Below are 16,932 nucleotides of genomic sequence, written 5' to 3'. Positions count from 1 at the left end.
AGGAAACCCTATGCCATGTCCTACTGCCATGTGAAGTCACTGTGACTCACAGTCCACTTGATGGTACATAGAAACAAGGAGACCCAACGGCCTCTGTTTAGAGATGTAGTTCAAGCATTTCTTATTGGATTTGGGGGAGGGGGAAACGGGGTGAATGATCCAAAATAGGAGATGATCCCATGAACCTCTAAGAAGCAAGCAATGGCTGGCTGGCCACAGAGCATGTTGGACACAAACACTGGGTACAGACGCTTGGCATCTCCTAGACATCTTTTGCAGAGATAACCTGCTCCTTTTTATCGGCCAGAGCTGGAAGATTACATGGTAGACCCTGTGATGGCTGTATTTTGGAAGCCCATGGGTCCCCCTTGACCTCAGACCACCCACATTAGGTTGAGTGCCTCCCCAGAACTTTGCTTCCCATTCCATCAACCCTGAGTTATTAGTTCTACCTGCCAAGTGTATGAAATCGGAAGTGAATGAGGGAGTTTTCCAGAGGGAAGTAAGGACAAGGGCCTCGTGGGAGGGCGGGGTGGGGAATGCGGACTGCACCAGGGAACATGGTCCCAGCAACACTGACTACCTATCCAATTTCTGTGGAGCGTTTTCACTGTTTCTTGCTGACATTGTGGGATAGTGCTGGATGGCCGATCACAAAAGCAGGTGACTGAAACTCACCTGGCGATCCCACGGAGAAAGATGGAGCTGTCAGCACAGTAAAGATGCCTAGTCTTAGACTCCCTATCCAGGGTCCCTATGAGTCAGAATTGACTCGATGGCAGTGGCTTTTGTCTGGTTTGGGGTTGTTGCTTTTTTTGGGGGGTGGTGTAGGTGGCTATACCAACAAAAACATTTATCCTAAATCCAACTACATATCTTTTATTTTTTAACATTTTATTAGGGGCTCATACGACTCTTATCACAATCCATACATATACATACATCAATTGGATAAAGCACATCTGTACATTCTTTGCCCTCACCATTCTCAAAGCATTTGCTCTCCACTTAAGCCCTTTGCGTCAGGTCCTCTTTTTTCCCCTCCCTCCCCGCTCCCCCTCCCTCATGAGCCCTTGATAATTTATAAATTATTATTTAGTCATATCTTGCCCTATCTGACATCTCCCTTCACCCCCTTTTCTGTTGTCCATCCCTCAGGGAGGAGGTCACATGTAGATCCTTGTAATCAGTTCCCTCCAACTACATATCTTACCACATTAAAGTCTATGCTGACTTTTTGAATCTTCCAATGCCTGCCAGTCGGAGCTATCATTGTTACCCAATGACAATGATCATTCAAATCACATGACTTTACCCACTCATCGCTGCTGGTGTTTACATCGTTACTGATCTTCTCGACATTCCTGGTGTCTGCATTTCAGGTACAACACAGTTGCTAGTATTTTGCATGGGGAAAGCCTCCTGGGGGGATGGGGGGATGCAGAAATGGGCAAGACACCCTGAGGACTGGTTGACACCCACCCTAGTGACCCCACTGGGTATGGAGACTATTACCTAGTGGGCTGTTAAGGGTATTCAGTGGGGTGATGCCAACCGAGGACCTAGCCTGCACACGGCATGGAGAAAGGACTCCATACATGGTGGTAATATTAGTGGTAATAATATTGGTAATAATATTACTACCAATAATAGTGGTAATATTATTAGCAGCCCACTAACTGCAGCCCCCTTGGCTTCAGATGCTCAACAGGACATCCCCCTGAGCCCAGTCATGTCTCGCCCATTCGGTTTGTTGGACTCAAACTCAAACTCGCTGCCCTCACGTCATTTCCGGCTCATTGCAACTTTATAGGACAGAGTAGTACTGACCTTCCTTCTCCAAGGTGAGGCTAGACAGCCTCATCTTTTGCTTGCTGGGCGGCTGGTGATTTCAGACTGCCAACCTTTGGTTCACAGGGTGTTCGTGGTGTAGCGGGGTCGTTAACACCCAGTTCTGCAGAAGCAAGTGATTTGGGAGACGATGGTTAAAGGGTTGCTATGATGGTGTGTGCCTTAAAGCCTGTCCCATCTTGGAGCCCCGACAGGACTGAGCAGGCTGCAGCAGACTGTTTCCACGAGCATCATCTTCCAGCCGCAGCCTGCCACAGCTTTCTCCCACAGCGCCCAGGGGACTTGAACCCCTGGTCTTTGGTTTGCTCACGATCCCTCCAGGGTGGCTTGTGTCGGTGGGAATCGTGGCTGATTCCTGGATCTTCTGACGTTAAGAGCAGTCAGCCCAGGGGGGCATGTTTCACCCTCGATTGCCCAGTTTACGGTACCCCCGTCTGCAGTATTTAGAACAGCATCACAACCACCTCCCTTCCCAAATCCGAGGTCCAATTGGGATCAAGAAGAACATCAACTCCCTTGACATAAGCGAATGTGTTCAGTAGAGAGATTCATGGGCAATCCCAAAAGCTGTGTGAGAGCCACCACTGGGAGCTCCTGCTTGGAGCCTCATTCTGAGTGGCTGAGTCCCCCCCTCCCAACTACCCACCATCTCCCCACCCCCCACTGGCTTCTCCTCCTCTGTGGCACGTGGTCCAGAGGCTGGCTGGATGGGAGGGACAAGGAGGTGGCTTAGTCATTCAGACTGTTCCCCAGACAAGTCAATAACCACTTGATGGAAAACATGGTTCTGGACTCTTCCATGAAGCTTATCTTATCACCTCTGTGATTCTGGAGTTTGAACCAATGGGAACCCAATGTGGATTCTCGGAGCCTCAGAGATTTCAAAATACCCCCCCCCAAATATGGGACACTATTATATTTATATGGGAATTCCTGAACACTTCATTGTGCTCAGACAAAGCCTGTACATAGACCGCGAGGCAATCACTCAAATCCAACGAGGAGACCCTGTGCGGTCAGCTCTACGTCATGGTGGGCCCGTGTGTGTCGGAGCAGAGCTGGGCTCCACGGGGCTTCCACGGCTGCTTTTTCAGAGGTAGCTCACCAGGCCTTTCCTCCTAGGCGGATCTGGGTGTTCCTGAACTGCGGCCTTTCGTTTAGCGTGGGCACGTTCACCATTTTTAAAGGCCCAGAAAACTCAGCTAGGTGTTGCTGTACGTCTGGTCTCTTCTAGAAAGGTCGGGCAGGGGCTGCTCCAAGGTCAAGACCTTTCTTTCCCTGCATAGATGTCATAGAGTGCTGTACCTGCCCATTGGGGTGCTTTAAACTCTCCGTGAATGATATGTAGATTTATTAAATGTATTACTTTTAGTAAACTTCTTTATGGTATTAAACTCGGGGCGCATAAGTGCTAATAATAACTACTAAAAATTGTCTGGGATGTTGACTGTCCCGTCCCGCGGGTCATCAACAACGTGGGTACCTGAAAGAGGGACTGGGAATGAAGATGGGCAAGGGCGCGGAGAGATGGAGGCAAGACAGGAATCTGATCAAGCCTCATTTATTGAGTTGAGAGCAGAGGTTTAAATAGCCAGCGAAGGGCGGGCACCATTACATCACATGTAAAATAAGGTACAGCTGAGGTAGCCAATAGTCGTGCATCTCTAAATAAGGAAGAAATGGCGGGCAACTGATCAAACAGGTAAATATGCTAATGAAGCATACCTTACGCCTGGGGGGAGATGCCACCAGTCATGTATTGACCAATGAACATAGCAGCTGCTAGTGAAAGAGCACCAATCCTAGCAAGGGTCAAGGCAGCCACCCTCTGGCGGGAAAGGAGCAAAGGGCAGTAAAACCTCAGGGCAGTTTGTGTGGCAGGAAGCTGAGAGTAAATTCATCAAGGTCGTACATGGCTTAAACCCAGGGTGGGGGGACACGCAGTTCCCTACAGTTGACATCTTCACTGGTCCTTCCTTGTCAGGCCCGGTGCAATGGGGTACCTCGTTAGGCATCCTTCATTTTCCCTTGATCACACCCATCGCCCTGTCATCACTGCTTCTGTGTGTTCCTTCCCATTTTCTGTGACCTCTGCGGGGGTAAAATGGACTGCCCTGCCCTTTGCCAGGGCACGTGTCTGGTAGCTAAGTGAAACGAGAACTGTTTGTTGGACGAATCGTTCACAAACAGAGAAGCTCTCCAAGAAGTAGAAGTAGTTAGGGAAGGCAGGAGGTGGGGGGGGGGGGGGGTTGGTGACCAGCCAATATTTCGCTGACTATGAGTTTCTACGCCCCAGGTGCTCACCTCTCCTGAGCAAATACTGCAACTCTGACTGGGCGCCTCCTCCTTCTTCCTGTGTCCGCCTTGCCAGCCAGGGCTCCCGGGCCTGTCTCAACCTGGGAGTGGCCCCAACAAGTTGAAGCCTTCCGTACACAATGGCTAATTAGCCTTAAGTGTCAGGTGAGTCCCACAAAGGCTTCCTCTGTGCACGCCCATCCAACCCAGGTGCCCCTTTGTTCACAGCCTCTAATCCTAAACCGAACCCCAAAGCCAACACCCTCCTCCCTCCACCCCCCCCCCCCCCCCCGATGGTTCACAACGCAGTTATTCCGTTGCCTGGAGATGGTGGCTGTGCAGGATCAAGCCACACAGCTAGGGATAAGCAGACGGACAAGGTGGCAGCAGGCAAGCATGGGCGAGAGGAGTGTTCAGAGACCTGCAGGCAAACGGAGGACTTGTGTATCTCTCTGTGGTCGAGGATCAGAGCTCAGGGGCATCTCTGGCCATGAAGGCAGCAGGCCAGGATCAAGCAGCCCACGTGCCAGGGGGCTCCGAGGCTCAGCTGCCTAGTGCTCACTTCTTCACCTTCTCGTCTCTTCTCTTGGCTCCTGTTCTTAGTTCTTTCAAGTCTGCTCTGATGCCTGGATGCCCGATGGACTTGGGGCTGGGCTACCTCCCCGGTCATTTGTGGGCTCCTGGCCATTGCTGTTGCCACTGAGGTTTTTTTTTTCATCTGTTGCCACCCATACGACGCATCTTTTAGCACTGGTGGAAGCATGTCCCACCGGGATTCATAGGGTTTTCAATGGCTAATTTTCCAAGTAGATCACCAGGCTTTTCTGAAACCTGTTCATCACGGGGGACCCTGCTGGTATTTAAACTAGGGGCCCTGCCTTCCATGACCATACCCACATTAGAGTCAACCCGGCAGACAAACGGACGGATCGGTGGGCCTTAGCCTTTAGGGAAGTCTTGTTTAATTGCGTGGTATCTCTCTCGTGGCAATAACCTCCTCAGCGTTTACTGATAAGCATACAGGAACCGGGCAACCTCTGGGAGCATGTCAGAGTGGGGAGTCCAGCTTAACAAATGCCCCCCTCCCCTGCCCACCGCGAAGGACGTGACCCTCATTTTATGCTGGGCGGGGCAGCCCCTGACTCAGTCCTCAAATGGTGATGACATCTGATGATGCTTAGGCTCACTGCTGCTCGGCTCTTCGCAGATCCCAGCATCCCCTGCCAGGCAAATGGCTCCCAACCGTGGTCTCAGGGGGTCTGGGATCTGGTCCACTGGCTGCTTCCTGCCTCAAAGCTCCAGAGCAAGGCAAAGTCACCCTTCCTCCCACAGAGGGTACACTGAAGCCTCCGCCGGCCCCTGGGCTGGGCAGCACTTCCCCTGCCCCACTGTACTTGTTTTCATTCGGTGCCTCTGAATACACAGTCTCTGTGCAACATCACAAAACTCAGCCTGGTCCCGCACCATCCTTGTTGTTATGTCCGAGCCCACTGTTATAGCCACGGTGTCTGTCTGTCTGTCTCACGGAAGGGCTGCCTCTTTTCCGCTGACCCTCCACTTCACCAAGCATGATATCCTCTGAGGACTGGTCCCTCCTGATGATGTCACTATTCCCGTTTCTGCGGACATCGGACCTCCTGCTCCATCACTCTGGAAGAAAAGGACAAAGGACTTGCTCCAAGTCCTCCCCGGAAATCCCTGTGATTACAAACCCAGGTACTTTGTATGGGACTCACCAGGATGTTGCAGCCCCCCTCTCTCTCCCTCAAGCATGCACTTCCTCGCTTTCCAGTCCATACGCCTATCCCTCTTTGTCCACAGTAGAAAGTTCATGGGCCTGGTCCTCAGCTCTCACTCTAGGGCTCTGAGCTAGTGCTCTGATAAGGGACATTTGGGTCCCCAGGGGAGAGTCCAGGATGGTGGAACACTCATAAACCAGCATGCAGGGTGGGGGTTGGGAGTGGAAACCCAGATTTATAAACTAAACCAGAAAACAAAACCCGCCACCATCAAGTCCAGTCTGACTCATAGTGACCCTCTATTTACAGTGTTGGCTAATCTCTGCCAAGTAAATACTCCCACCGCGGCCAAGCTCCACCTTCAACAGGATAACAACCAACTTACAAAGTTCCTGCCTGGGGTGTGATGTAGCACCGATGAAGAATACAGCTTTCCTCTAGTTCCTAAATGCTTTCTCCCCCGCCCCCACCCCCACTATCATGATCCAAATTCTACCTTGCAAGACTAGATAGAGCAGAGATGTACACTGGTGCAGATAGGAGCTGGAGGCACAGGGAATCCACGGTGGATGATACCTTCAGGACCAGGAGTGTGAGGGGCGATACTGGGAGGGTAGAGGGAGGGTGGGTTGGAAAGAGGGAACCGATTACAAGGATCTACATGTGACCTTCTCCTTGGGGGACAGACAACAGAAAAGGGGGTGAAGGGAGACGTCGGACAGGGCAAGATATGACAAAATAATAATTTATAAATTATCAAGGGCTCATGAGGGAGGGGGGAGCAGGGAGAGAGGGGAAAAAAGAGGACCTGATGCAAAGGGCTAAAGTGGAGAGCAGATGCTTTGAAAATGATGAGGGCAATGAATGTACAGATGTGCTTTATACAATTGATGTATGTATGGATTGTGATAAGTTATATGAGCCCCTAATAAAACGTTTTTAAAAAACAATAAAATTCCTGCCTGTTGAACCAGCCCCCTGAGCCGACCCCAGCACACCAGTGGATTTAGGGGAATGCCAGAGCATGGGGAGCCCAAAACATCTTAACAAACAAAGTCATTACCCCCCTGGAATCCGAAGGGAATCTCACTTTGCGTCCTCTCTGGCTCCCTCAGCTCAGGGCACTGGAAAGAACACGGGCTCTGGGGAGTCGGGGAAGCTCTGGAGTCCAAATCCTTGTGTGATTTGGGGTGACTTTTCAGCTTCCTTCTTTTCAAAACAGGATTGATAAAGCCTACCTGAAGGGAGGTGTCCCCGGGTTGCACAGTGGTTCGGCACTTGACTACTAGCCAGAGGGCTGGTGGTTCAAAGCCACCCAGAGGCAGCTCCGCAGACAGGCCTCCAGATCTGCTTCCGAAGGCCCACAGCCTGGGAAACCCTGTTGCTGGTCCCTGTGATTCGGAATCGACCCTAAAGCAAACAACAATTTATAGGATAACGTTGAGGAAAAACTGCAATGCTTATGTGAAACGCCTACTATAGTGCAGAGAAGCACCCAATTGTCTTATTTTCCAAATGTCCACCAGAGGGAGCCCAAACTCAGTACTGTCTAGGTGGGCATGCGGTCCAACCAAAGGTCGGGTGGTCTCCAATTTCAGACCTCTGAGATGAATGACTCTTTTTCCACTTACGGCTCTCCCCCATCCTCATCCTAAGAGATGCGTCCATCACAGGCTTACGCCACTTGGCTTCCTTCTCCTTCTGCGATAGCAGAATGTACCCCGAATCAAAACACAAAGTCCAAATGGGAGGAGCAAGGGCCTCAGGCCTAAGCCAGGCCGCGGACATCGCCGTGCAGAGCACAGACAGCCTTCATGTCCCCAAGGGAATCTCCCACATCAAACCCGGCCCCCACCATAATGTGTTCCACCAAATCACAGTTGAGATTCAGTCAAACATGCAGTCGTGGTCCGATGTCTAGAGGAACTTTCCATCATCAAAGAGCCGTTGCAGGAAATGGGATCTTTGGGTTGACAGCCTGAGCAGGGGTGTGTGTGGGGGGGGGTGGTGGTGGTGGAGAGGAATGGGGGGGGGGAGGAGTAGTCGGAGGCTCAAGGGACATCAATCTCACTGTATTTGGGCGGTCGGGCTGTTCACAAACAACGGCATATTGGGGTAATACTACAGAGAAAGGCAACAAATGAAACTTTGAGGAAATCGGGCTTCTTGTGGCAAATAGGTTGTGATAGGCCAAGAACTCTGAAGTATAAGAATCTTACTTAGAAATGAATAGAAGTTCTGGGTTTGACCCCTGTCTGGCCACTTCCCAGGTGACTTACCTGTGCACGCTACTCAGTCTGAGTCTAAGCCACTCAGGCATTCACTCACTCAGCCTATGTCACAGATAGAGAATCTGCACTCTCTGTTTTCCCTTCTCTATGTCACAGATAGAGAATCTGCACTCTCTGTTTTCCCTTCTCTATGTCACAGATAGAGAATCTGCACTCTCTGTTTTCCCTTCTCTATGTTACAGATAATCTACATGTACCAGGCACAGGGCACATTGACTCATTGGGAGGCAATAGTGAGCAAACGAGGTCCTAGTCCTTCTCCCTGTGGAGCTTACAATCGATCCATCTGTGAAAAAGTACAATAATATTGAAACAATATTAGAATGAAGAAAGAATGAAGGTGACCCTAGGTGCTATTTAGAAACTCCATGAAAGCCGGAAATCGTATAAAATGGAAACCTGTCAGACAAGGAAAACTGCAATATTTTCCACTAAAATGACTTCAGTCGAAGAGATATTTTCTGAGAGCCAGAGCCCGTCACACCTGAAGGACACAGAACACTGTTAGCCTTGAAACCTGAATACTGCACAGGTGTGAACACCAGAAATCATTCCAAGGACAATAATGGGTTTCAAAAAAAGTGCAAATGAAACAAAAACGGTTTGGTTGCTTTCCAGTCCTATAAAACCAACACGTGACACTTTCTAGGTTTTGTAAGGGAGGATTCTTAATCGCGAACAACAGAAAAATGATAAGAACGCACCCTGTGAAAGGTGGAACGCTCACAAGAAAACTAAAAACTCCCGCAAACACCAGCAGGGTGACCCAGGGTGAACAAGCTTCAGCAGAGCTTCCAGGCTGAGAACAGAGAACAAAGAAGAAGAGGCCAGTCCCTGGAGAAGGAGACCGTGTTTGGTAAAATGCAAGGCCATCGAAGAAGAGGAAGACCCTCCATGACACGGGGCAGCAACCAAGGGCTCAGGTCTAGGGACAATTGTGAGGGCGGCACAAGACTAGGCAACAGCGTTCAGTTCTGTTGGTCGCAGGGTCGCTGTGAACACTTGCTTTTCCACTTACAGCTCTCCCCCATCCTCATCCTAAGAGATGCGTCCATCATAGGCTTACGCCACTTGGCTTCCTTCTCAGAACGGAATCGAGGACGCTAACACCAAGGATGTGGGATATGGATGCCTGTGGAGTAAGCTCCCAGTAAACCCCCTCTGGCTAGAGTTGACATTTGAGAACAGCCTTGTTATCAGACAGAGCGCATTGTGAAGTCAATCACTGCCGCTGTGGTGAGGTTAAGATTTAATGTCACGTGACCTCCCTTTTGACCCGTTTTAAAGTTGCTTCAGTTTAAAAAAAGAAAGGGGAAGGGAAAATCCCCGTGGATTCAGCTTCCTGTGAATCCCCTCCGACCATGGACCAGGCATGGGAACAGCCTGGTCATCATGCAGGAAGGGTGTGTGGGAAGTGGAGTGTGGCAGATGGGTTAAAATTTAACGCCTTATCATTTGACCTATTCATAATTTGTTCTAGTTTTTGAAAAAAATATTTTCCCCTGTCTTTTCTATTAAAGGTTTCCTCTGTTTTGCTTTGTTATGGTTGTTAGTTTTATAGATGGACTGTTTTCTGTTTGTTTTATCTGTTTTTCTGCATGTGAACTCTAGGTAAATCTATAGAGGTAGTAACTGGGTTGATGGTATCTTGGTGGTATGGGAGAAAAAGATGGGACTTTTTTACTCCTGTAAAGAGTTACAGTCAAGCACAGGGAATCCAGAGCGGTTGATCCCTCAGGGCCAGTGGCGAGAGTGGCGATACTGGGAGGGGAGAGGGAGGTTGGGGAGAAAGGGGGACCCTATTATAAGGATCTACATATAATCTCCTCCCTGGGGGATAGACAACAGAAATGTGGGTGAAGGGAGACGTCGAACAGTGTAAGTTATAACAGAATAATAATTTATAAATGATCAAGGGTTCATGAGGGAGGGGAAGCGGGAGAGAGGGGAAAATGAGAAGCTGTTGCCAGGGGCTTAGGTGGAGAGCAAATGTTTTGAGAATGATGAGGGTAAGGAAGGTATAAATGTGCTTTACACAATTGGTGTATGTGTGGATTGTGATGAGTTGTATGAGAACCCCCAATAAAAATGATTTTTAAAAAAAGGAGTTAGAGTCTGGGAAACCCAGAGGCAGTTCTAGCCTGCCCTCTGGGGTCACCATGGGTTGGCATTGTCTGGGTGGCAGTGAGCGAACGAGCGAGTGGAGTGTGGCAGGGGGTGTTGGGGAAAGTTGAGGGAGTCCATAACGAGGTGTACAAGAAAGAACGTGTTCTAAAATTGATCGTGGTGTTGGTCGTACAACCCTTCTTAATATGCTGGCACTACTGCGTAGTATGGTATGTGAATTACATGCCAATGAAAGTTTAAAAACGCACAACCCAATTTTAAAGTGGGCGAGCCCAATGAACAGACACTTCACCGAAGTGAGAAGTCCAGGCAGAAACGCTCACAAGCACTTGCCGTGTCTCCAACGAACACCACGACTGTGGCGTCGTTTCCAGCTCTTCGCAGTCCTACAGGGTCGAGTGGGGCTGCTCCGAGGCTGTCAGTCTGGACAGGAGCAGATTGCCTCATCTTTCTCCCAAAGAGCAGCTGGCGGGTTTGAACTTCTGACTTTTCAGTTTCCAAGTGCTTACTTCATTTGCTGTCCTACCAGGGTTCCTTGGCCATTCATTGTCTCTCTCATGGCCATCCTGTCAGTGGACAGACAGACCCTGTGAGTTCCCAAGGAGAGATGGGAATCAAAATGACAATGAGGTATTATCTCACTCTGATAACAAACATTCTCACTGCTGGTGAGAATGTAAAATGTAATGTAAAATGTAATGTAAAATACCACTATGTACTATGTACTATGGGATGAAATACCATATGATCCCACAACCCCACTACATCTTTATTACCCTAAGAGATAAGAGCAGACACAAAAATAGACAAACGAGTATCCTATTCATTGCAGCGCTGCTCACAACAGTAAAAAGATGGAGACAATGTGAGTGTGCATCGATGGGTGAATGGATAAGCCAACAACAGGAGGCATGCGCACAATGAAATACTATGCAACGACAAAGAATAATAGCCCTTCTTGGCAACATCTCCCAACGTAGATGAATGTGAAGGTCGTCATGCACTGTGAAATAAGTCATCCACAAAAGGGCAGACGCTGGGCAAGCCTACTATTATAAAAAGCCAACAAGAGGTCTCCATGCACAAAGAAACGTTCTTGGATGGTTATCGGGGATGGATGGAGGAGGAAGGCAACGTTACCAACTAGATTGAACCCAAAAGTTACTAAAGGTAAACTTGCACAGTTCTTTTCCATGTGCGAGACCATTGAATTGTGGGCATTAGATGTCAGTTAAACTGTTTTGTGCTGTGATTTTTGTTTGAAAGGTGAAAGGAAAGACAATGGCCAGGATTGAGCAAACTGGCACAACTTAAACCAGGCACTGGGAGACCCGGAGAGAAACACAGACCGCAGGCCGCCGCGATCATGACCACGGTGCCCTGGTGGCACAATGAGTTCAGCCTCGGCCTGCCAGCTGGAAGGTCAATGGCTGGAACGCACCGGCTGCTCCATGAGAGGAAGACTCACCACCTTGGAAACCTGACAGAGCAGGTCTAGTTCGTCTCACAGGGTGACTCGGAGCCCGGAAACTGCACGATGGCAGTGGGTGGGTGGTAATTACAATCCTGCTGCTGTCATAGAAGCAAGCAATAATTTTAAGAATGGATACACAAGTGTACTGAAGAGGCACCGGAGAATGTACAGCAGCACACCCTCCAGAAAATACAGGCTTGGTTGTGCAGATTTCCACATCCATAATTGTAACATTTCAAGCATGCTCATATAAACAACAGGTGGCATGCCGGGAACCGTCATGGAAACTCCCAAAAAGAAGCCAAAGAGCTCAAGGAACAATGTTCCTAGACATAAACGTTGAGCTTCTGTCCATTTTGGTGTGGTGATTTGGAAAAGGATATCAATAGTTACATAGCACAAAGAGTATAATTTCAACCCAGTGCCGCAAGGTGTGAATGCAATATCCCGGCGTGGAGTAGGGAACCAGTGGAGAGGTCTGCGAGGCTGGACCCAGCACCAAAAATTAAGTGGCTTCCTCCCCTGAGAAGAATTTGTTTCAAAGGATGACATTGATTCTGCAGCTCCGGGAGATGGACATATCTGATCAGAGCACACGGGAGCAGATGAAGGGGCAGGAGGAGAGAGTGGAGCACAGCCTGGCCCACCAGGCCATGAGGATGATGTTCCTGATTAGAGCAGCCAGTCCACAGAGAGGACAACATGGCTGGCCCCACTATGAGACATGACGCCCCTCAGTGACCAAGGGCGTTACAGAGGACAGCACCGGAGACACAGTGTGGGAATTGCACCTGACCTGATCCCACCACACCGAGGCAAAGCACTGGGGAACTGCAGCAGAACAGCAAGGGATTGGAGCAGCAAGGTCCCCAGGAAATGCTGAAAGTGGACTTTGGGGCCAGGGTGTGGTGCCCCAACGGACTGGACTGGAAAATACTCATAAAGGCCAACAAATGATCCTTGAACTAACTACAAGCTTTTCTTTCTTGAAAAAAAAAAGAGTATAATCAATGACACTGAATTATACAAGCAGAAGTTATGGACCTGGAGAAGGTTCCGTTGTGTAGATTATTGGCATAAGTAGAAAAAAAATTACACGAATCACGACTACAAGGAAGAAGAAAATATTCCGTAAATTGTAGGTGTGGCATCAATCAAAGCTAGAATCAAGGCAATCCATTTTATTCCACTTCTCGGGCATCAACTAAACTCAGTATATTCAATCCCAAAACTCGTTAAGATCTAGCCAATTAAGCCCTATTTTATTCTATTTCCAAGTATGCTGATACAGATAGCATGTTTTCCTCTGGCCGTGGCTACCAGCTAGGTCAGACCTCACAATGATAAAGCATAGTCTCTGGATGGCCAAGTCTGCCGAATGCTCTGGATACCAGCCATGAGATTGGGGATTCCCAGGCTCCTCTCCCTTCTGACTGGCTGGCTACAAATCTGGGGTTCCCTTTGCTCTGGCAGATCTCCCTCACTTCTGACCAGCTTGTTCTCAGCATGCCCTCAAATTAAAAAAATTCATGGAAATGACCCACAGAACCCAAGAAAAGGCTACACGTTGATACAGAATTACTACAGCAAACAGAATGAAAAACCAAGAAACACGTATGAGTAAGGGCAGGTCTAGGGCACAGCCACCCAAGTCCAAAAGAGACAAGCTACTGACCCACATGCGTCCAGGCCTGTCTCTGAGCAGGGAGCCTGTGGAACTTTTAATGCCCAGAACCTTTATCAGGGCCTCCTGATATTAAAAGTCAAAGAATCACTGCCATTGAGTCAATACCAACTCATAGCAACCCGGTAGGACAGGGGAGAAGTGACCATGTGACTAGCCCTTTACGGGAGCAGAAAGCCCACACATTTGGTTAAACTGAATCATGTCTCCTTCCCCTGAAGTTTTCTGATAAAGCGGAGTGAGTCAACTCAGGATAACCTTCCAGTTAGGTGTGGCCTGCAGCCCTAATAGATAACAAGTCACCTCAGTCCCTGAAGCCATTCCAAGACTTTAGATGTTACCTCTCCGAAACCAGGAGCATTCCATGCCACACAATATCATTCCGCCTTGAAAAGAAACCAGAACGATACAATAATAATAATAATTTTATCATGATCAAGGGTTCATGATGGTGGGGAGGGAAAGGGAAAAAATGAGCTGATACCAAGGGCTCAAGTAGAAAGCAACTGTTTTGAGAATGATGAAGGCAACAAATGTACAAAAGTGCTTGACACAATGGATGGATGGATGGCTTGTGATGAGAGTGTACAAGCCCCCAATAAAATGATTTTTCTTTAAAGAAAAGAAACAAGAGCAAAGATACATGCTAGGATGGTGAACTTTGACAAGGTTGTGCTGGGTGAAAGAAATCAAAACAAAAGCTACATAGCATGTAGAGGAAATGCCCAGAACAGGGAGGCCTGTAGAGACCGAAAGTGGATGAATGATTACATAGGGGTGGGGGAGTGTTGATGGCTAATGGGTATGGGTTTATGTTTTTTGGAATGATGAATGTGTTCTGAAAATGACCTTAGAGATGAACACAACTCTGTAACTATACCAAAGCCTCTCATTGAACACTTTAAAGGGGTGAGTTGTATGGTATATGAATTATGTATCTCTCAACAAAGCCAACCCTCCCTGCCACCCTGTCAACCCCGATGTCTACTGAAGCCCTAGCACAGACTGGGGATGCCCTTACAGGCTTCCAAAGCTGTAGCCAACCGCCCTGTCCTTCTCCTGGGGGGATGATTGGCAGATTCTAACTGCCCACCTATTGACAAGCAGCCAAGCACGTAGCCGCTGCACCCCTGGGATTCCTTTGTCTCCACAAAGCTGTTATTAAAAAATAAAAGCCTCCTCCCTGGGAGATGGATGGCAGGGAAGAGGGGGGGGGGAGGGAGACTCCAGATAGGGCAAGATATGACAAAATAACAATCTGTGGATTATCAAGGGCTCATGAGGGAGGGGGAGCGAGGAGGGAGGGGGGAAAAAAAAGAGGACCTGATGCAGAGGGCTTAAGTGGAGAGCAAATGCTTTGAGAGTGATTAGGGCAAAGAATGTACGGATGTGTGGATTGTGATAAGAGTTGTATGAGCCCCTAATAAAATGTAAAAAAAAGAAAAGAAAAAAATGATTAGGGCAAAGAATGTACAGATGTGCTTTATACAATTGATGTATGTATATGCATGGATTGTGATAAGAGTTGTATGAGCCCCTAATAAAATGTTAAACAAAATAAAATAATAAATGAAAAAAAAAAGCACAATAATTGTTCCAATCCCAAGGAGTCCTTGTGATCCTCAACTGAGCTCTCTACTGTCTGAGCGATCCCGCTGAGTCACTCATCTCAAACTCAGCAGTTGTAAACCACAAGCTGCTCCGTGGGAGAAAGACTGTACTGGACTGAAGAGCCAAGCCTGGAGAGGTGGGGAGTGAGGGGGGGCGGAGGGGTACTTCATCTACCTAAATTTATTTACCTGTGGTTTAGTCTTTACCACGAATTGTTTTTATAATTCAGAAAGGTGGTGTGTCTATTCCTGACAGAAGGAGTGGGGTGGGGAAATCCCTCCCGAGAGGCTGAGCGTCAACATTCTATTCTTAGAATCTTAACCTATGGCTGTGACCTTGCTTGGGTGGCTTTTTCCAGATTTTCTTAACTTTGCTTACCTTTCACCCCCTCCACCCCCAATTTACTTATGCCTCTTAGTCATAGAATTTTAAGCCTCCCAATCGGGTTACATGATCCTCTCCTGCCCCAAGAAAGGGCCCAGACCCCAGAGGGGCTTCTGGGCTCACCCCATAACCCCCCCCAATTTCCCCCTTCCCCACCTTGGTTTACTCTAAACTTCCTTTCTCCACGGTTCCCTGCTTCCCTAAGCCAAACCTGCCCTGCAATCAGATGGTCAGCCCTTCACGTTGCCAAGGGAAAGGTCCCGGGTGCAGGAGGCTGAGGCTGCTCAGCCGGAAGTCCATTTCCTGGACCGCGGAGCCTGGCAGACATCCAGACAATTGGCTGACGTCACCGGCTCCAGATGGCGGAAGTTCATTGCCCAACCCGAGGAGAGCGATGCCAAGGGCACCTTCCTCGGTGCCCACCCCCTTCGGCTCAGAAAATCGCTTTCCTCGACAGAAAGCCTCGGAGTGGTACCCAGGCAGCACCCCTGACTGCCAGCCCCCATGCGTGGAGCGAGAGGCCGCTCGCGCGGTGCTGACGGCAATGACCTTGACATCTGAGCACTGCACTCAGATTCAGGCCACGTCAAGCTGAGTCGGAGCTCTGCCACCCAACTCCTGACCTTTGACAAATCACTGTTTCCTCTGGTGGGTTTCCTTAACCTTGAAAAATGACATCTTCCTTACGGCGCCACTGTTGCAAGCCCGGAGTGAGGTAATCGATGAAGGATTTGGTAAGCTTGACGCAGGACGTCAGTGTAAACTACGGGCCATGTGGAACACTTCCTGCGTGGAACAAAGCCCAGAGGGGCAGGACGGAGAGGGGAAGATGGATTGGCGCTCAGCAGCCTGCGTTTGAACGGTGGCCAGCCCCGGACCAGATCTGTTACTCAGATGCGTGCTAATAAAACTGTTTAAAACAAAACAAAAAAAGAGTTACAGTTTCGGAAACGCACAGAGGCAATTCTCCCCTGTCCTAAAGGGTTGCTTTGAATCAGAACAAAGTGGCCAGCCGTGAGTAACGCTTTTGTGACTGGAATCTTATGGAAGCAGATCGCCAGGGTGTGCTCAGAATGCTAACTTTCTTCCAGGTTCGTGCAAGCCGTTTGTATCTTAAGCCCGGCCACTAGCCTTCCATTGAAATGTGCAGAATATAAACTGAACAGGGTAGGGCTAGCCAGCGGTGGCTGTCCAGAAAGAGCTAGCCAGGCCTTTCTTCTGAGCCACCTCCTGGTGGTTTGAATCATCAACCTTCTGTGTTTTTCCGAATGCACCATCCAAGGATTCCTCTGCACAACAACCTTACCATAAAACAGGATGATTCAAATACCCACCTTGCAGGGAGGGGCCACTGAGAGTGACGTGATGTGAGTTACTCCACAGGGAGCTCACAGAGCTTCACCTCACAGGAAGAAGCATCCACGAAGCATCTGCCAGGCCAGTGTGTCCATTTGGATGACCCCTGGGCAGGGAAGG

General features: G+C 49.0%; 1 long non-coding RNA gene across 1 annotated transcript; it reads right to left on the bottom strand.

Annotated features, from left to right (window-relative positions):
- Positions 1-4,480: 4,480 nt before the first annotated feature.
- Positions 4,481-16,241, bottom strand: LOC142453016 (uncharacterized). The gene is made up of 3 exons (XR_012785358.1): positions 16,080-16,241; positions 7,124-7,295; positions 4,481-5,796 (listed from the first exon to the last, which is right to left on the bottom strand). It is a non-coding gene; the product is annotated as an uncharacterized LOC142453016 (long non-coding RNA).
- Between the last annotated feature and the right edge of the window lie 691 nt (positions 16,242-16,932).

The sequence above is a fragment of the Tenrec ecaudatus genome, chromosome 7 (assembly GCF_050624435.1).
Source record: "Tenrec ecaudatus isolate mTenEca1 chromosome 7, mTenEca1.hap1, whole genome shotgun sequence".
Taxonomy (NCBI): Eukaryota; Metazoa; Chordata; class Mammalia; order Afrosoricida; family Tenrecidae; genus Tenrec; species Tenrec ecaudatus.
The sequence above is the reverse complement of the archived record's forward strand: the minus strand, read 5'-3'. Positions and strand labels throughout refer to the sequence as shown.